Genomic DNA, 4,852 nt, shown 5'->3' with positions numbered 1-4,852 from the left:
ATTGAAAAAGTATGTAATAATGCAAAACAAAACATTAAAGAAAGAAAAAGCAAATAATTAAATACGGAATTAAACATTTCCCCAGCCTTTCTACCACAAGTAATGTCATCATTTTCCCAAAATGAGGTCCGCATTTCATGTTTTATTTAAGCAATAACCCACTCCAGGGTTCAGGTAATGCTGGATTTAACCACAGTTGGTGTGGTTTGGTCATGATGGCGAAGCCCAAGTGACCAAACAAAGTGGCTCTGTAGCTCAAGGGTTAGAGCATTTGCCTAATAAACCAGGGGTCATGAGTTCAAATCTCATCAGAGCCTGTGTTTCCTTTCTCCCCATCCCCCAGTAAAGAAACCACCATAAAAAACTTCTCCAAAGCCAACTTCATGCTACTCAAGTCAGAAGTGACAAACTTCATGACACCCATGCAGATGGGAACTGAAAGTTCAACTGCTGAATCCTACACTAAGGCACTGTACGAGCACATCCACTCATGCATGAATCGTGCCATCCCAAATAGAACCAAAATGCTCTCATCCAAAAAAAGGAAGCCAGTCTGGTGGTCCCCTGCCATAAATAAACTTTACAACAAAAGGAAGAAACTTTTGCAGAAAAGAGGAAAATCCCAGGATGCAAAAGCCCCCTTACTAGCCTCAGTAAGAAACTGAGATGCCTCATAAAATCCTCCAAAGCTAGTTATGAAAATAAAATTGCCAAAGATTCCAAAGACAACCACAAAGCATTCTATAACTATGTCAAGAATCTAAATGGCAATGCTCAGATCTGCTCTGAGCTAAAACAGAATGGCAATAAATATACTGATCCAAAGGATATTGCCAATATCCTGGCAGATCGATTCAGTGCCAACTTCACCCCCTCTCACCCCTAAATGGCCCATCTCAATACCGGAAGATTGCCAAATTCCAGTAATAACGGCCACACAGGTACAAAACGCACTCTCTAAAGCCAAGAATACAGCATCCATGGGACCAGATGACATCCCGGGCTGTGTACTACATGAACTACAATATGAACTGGCACCTCACCTAAGTGTCATGTTTAATCATAGCCTCACCTCAGGTTTCGTGCCCACTGAGTGGCGCAGAGCTACAGTTATCCCAATCCACAAGGGGGATCCACCTTGGATACCGGAAACTACCGTCACATCAGTCTGACAAGCCTTATCTGCAAGGCCATGGAGCGTATTATCATGGAACTTATAAACAAAGACATTGGCAACCTTCAAACACTGGACCCCACCCAGTTTGGGTGATCTTGTCTCCTGAACCTTATTGACTTCTTTGAATCAGTCTCCAGAGCCATGGACAAGGGTAAGGTGGTCCACACAGCCTATCTAGACCTTGCCAAGGCCTTTGACACCATCCCCCACTCTGGAATCACAGATAAACTTACTAAGTTGGGTATTAATCCCTATGTCACTCAATGGGTTGCTAAATGGCTTACTGATAGAACCCACACTGTAAAAGTAGCCGACTCCAAATCCAGCTCCAGACAAGTGACAAGTGGAGTACCTCAGGGTTCAGTCCTGGGGCCGATCTTGTTTGGCATCTACTTCTCTGAAGTACAGGTCAACACTAAGGGACTATAAAGTTTGCAGATGACTGCAAACTGGGAGCCATTATTGAATCCCCAAATGATGTGGATACTCTACAAAAGGGCCTTACAGAAACAGATGCTTGGTGCCAGAGCCATGGGCTCAAGCTCAATGCCAAGAAATGTATTGTTATCCCCTTTGGGAAAAAACATGTATCCATGAATTACCATATAGGTGGCAGTACACTAAACACAGAAAGTGTGATAAGAGACTTAGGGACACAGGTGGACAGTGGTCTCACCTTCGATAACCACATTGCCACAACAGTCAGGAAATCCTTCTATGTGGCACACCTCATCATGAAGGGCTTTTCATCCAGAAAAAAGGAGGTCATTGTCCCACTGTACTCATCCCTCATTAGACCCATTATAGAATACAACGCCCCATTTGGTATGTACCTCTCAAGACATCTGCAACAACTGGAAAGGCCTCAGAAATACTTCACTAAAAGAATCACAGGCCTAAAGCATATGCCCTACGCTGACCGCCTTAAAAAACTCCAGCTATACTCTGTCGCATATCGTCTACTCAGAGGCGATCTCTGCTTAACATACAAGGCTATGTCAAACCCAGAGCTGTTGGACATGCTACACTTAAAGAAATCCCAATCCCTCAGAGCTACACGCTCCAGGGATCTAAACCTTGTCATCACAATAAACAAAACATGCTGGAGGGATAGGTTCCTGACCCAGAGACTCCCCAGACTCTGGAATAGATTGCCCATACATGTCAAGCCTCTTTGGACCTCTTCAAGAGGAACCTTTACGTTTGGATGGGAGAAAGGAAATTCACCCCAGGGATCACGTCAGTCGCCCTGCTAGACATTATTTAAGAAAAAAATATTTACTTTTCTTAAATAATGGCATTGTATAATGCCTCATTGCTGCCCTTCCGCAGCTGTCAGGTATTCTGCAGCAGTTCTGATGTACTGCGTATGCTTGCACAGTACATCAGAACTGTGTGTGGAAGCAATGGAGAAAGGAAGATCTCCGTTGCTTTTAAAAACATGTCTTGCTATGTTAAACTCATTTAACACAGCGAGACAGCTTTAAAAAAAGCGACAGAGAAAGGAAAATCTCCGTTGCTTTTTTTTTAAGATATCTCGCTATGTTAAACTCATTTAACATAGTGAGATAACAGCAAAGGAGCTCTTCTATTCACAGTTCCTGTCCAAAAAAAACAAAACAAAAAAAGACTTATACTAATGGAAAAAGTCCGGGCGACCAGACCTTTTTCCATTAGTATAAGTCTGATTTACAACATGCACTCTGACCAATCAGCATGCACGTTTTGGAATATTAATGGGGGGTCGTTGTATAATATACAATAATGTATCACATCTAGCTAACTCCCACCCCCAAAAAACACTAAAAATGAATTTGTCTTACCTATCTCACTCATGATAAGAAAGGTCATAATTTCCTTATATAAATTTCTGAAGTGTAATAGGTCCCACTGAATGCAGGTTATATGTTTTATATATAACATTTCAAAAATGTTTAGCTGTTAGCATTCCAAAAATGTTTACCTCTCAGACAAAGAACAACAGCATATTCCAAGGTTTCTTCTATATTACATATTTCACATTGTCATTAACACAATACCTTATATTTCATTATACACCAAAGAAAGTCCAGAACTGCTACCTTATTTTTAAAACTAACACGTCTTTCCTTAATTTTACTCTGAATATGAATAACCTAAAAATTCCACTTTCTTATATAACCCAGTTTATCCAAAATAGCCTCATAACATACTTTTTGTATAAGTACAGCTTCTCCAAGATCAATTTTATGAACTTGACATGTTTGTTCATGTTCTTTTAAAATTAGCCATTGGCTAGTTTATATTTTGTTAATATTAAAGTGTTCCACCACTCACCATACTTTTCTAAAATCAAATCATGAAGTATATTCCCAGTATCATTACCGACTTTATTTAATATGTAATACAAATAAAGAGAACCTAAATATGCTACAGGTTGCAAAAGACCCAACACACCCACCTGGATTCAGCAAACGTCCGTACAGGAATAGCTTATTGCTGTACTGAGGGTACCATTCCTGTATAGCATGGTAGCATGCCATGTATATGCATGAAGGTGCGCTGCCGTGCTGCAAAATGTACACGGAAATGTGTACGAGCACGAGGGGGGGTGTGTGTCTGAGAGCAGTGCTCTCATAAGATACACGCCCCCTGCATAACAGAATTGCCATAAGGGAATGCAAAAAGAGCGAGATCGCTCTTTGAACATCAGAGATGTGGCCAAAATGCCATATAGTGTACGGCTGTAAAATAAAAGTATAGTGGCCACTGCAAAAATAGTGGCAAAGCATTAAAGAATTAAGTTATAAATTAATGACAGAGAATTTGAAGTGCAGATGTCATACCTTTCAGAAAATGCATGGAAATACAAAACTGGTTAGTCTAACAGCCATAACGTTTGCAAGAGAAATACTTAAAAAATGTCCGTAATGTTTTTTTTTTTCACATCAGCAAGAAAGTTTACGGGTAGCTGCACTGGTGTGCCTGCTGCTTAGCTATGCTTAGCAGAGTTGAAACATCCCAACAAGTTAACTAGAAATACACGTGTATAGCTGAAACATCCCAACAAGTTAAATTGCAATACACTTGCCTAGTAAAATCAACTGGAATAGTGTAGTGGTTAGTGACTATGCTTTGCAGTTGGACAGACAGGGTTCTAACCCCACTGAAGCCATTTATATGTGAAATCACCACAAATGCAATTTTAAAGTGTAGTTATGTAGTAAATAATTTATATTTGCAACCAGAGTAGTGTATTAGAGCCAGATGTGAAGTGTCAGTGTAATAAAGTTGTGAAACCCCCATATAAACACAAGTGCCCCATATAGATAGTCACACAAGAATAAATGTAATGAAAGCCCAGAGTGAGATGTTAGGGAAGGTAAACAAAATAATAATATGTCAGGAATGATGAATCAATCCCACACAGCTGATAGTCTATAAAACTAAAATGTAAGCAATGCCAAGCTTAGCACAGCCACACTTACTGTTTGTAAGCATTGCTTAAATATGAATGCTAAACAGTAAGTAGCCAAGCTAAGTGGATTTGCCCAGTGATAAGCAGTGCTGAACCCACCCCTTTAAGCACTGCCAACCTTAGCTAAGCAAGTTTGTCCGTAGCATAGCTGAGCTCAGCAGTTTCAAAAGTAGCCAATCATGGCAAAGTGCGGTAAATCGGCCGTCTTTAAACTCTGT

The 4,852-nt window shown here is 40.3% G+C and overlaps 1 non-coding gene across 1 annotated transcript; it reads left to right on the top strand.

Moving 5' to 3' along the window:
• Positions 1-244: 244 nt before the first annotated feature.
• On the top strand, positions 245-317 carry TRNAI-AAU. Its single transcript has one exon. It is a non-coding gene; the product is annotated as a tRNA-Ile (tRNA).
• The last annotated feature ends 4,535 nt before the right edge of the window (positions 318-4,852 follow it).

Source organism: Protopterus annectens, chromosome 8.part0, assembly GCF_019279795.1.
Source record: "Protopterus annectens isolate FY-2018-M chromosome 8.part0, PAN1.0, whole genome shotgun sequence".
In the NCBI taxonomy this organism is placed as follows: domain Eukaryota; kingdom Metazoa; phylum Chordata; order Ceratodontiformes; family Protopteridae; genus Protopterus; species Protopterus annectens.
The sequence above is the reverse complement of the archived record's forward strand: the minus strand, read 5'-3'. Positions and strand labels throughout refer to the sequence as shown.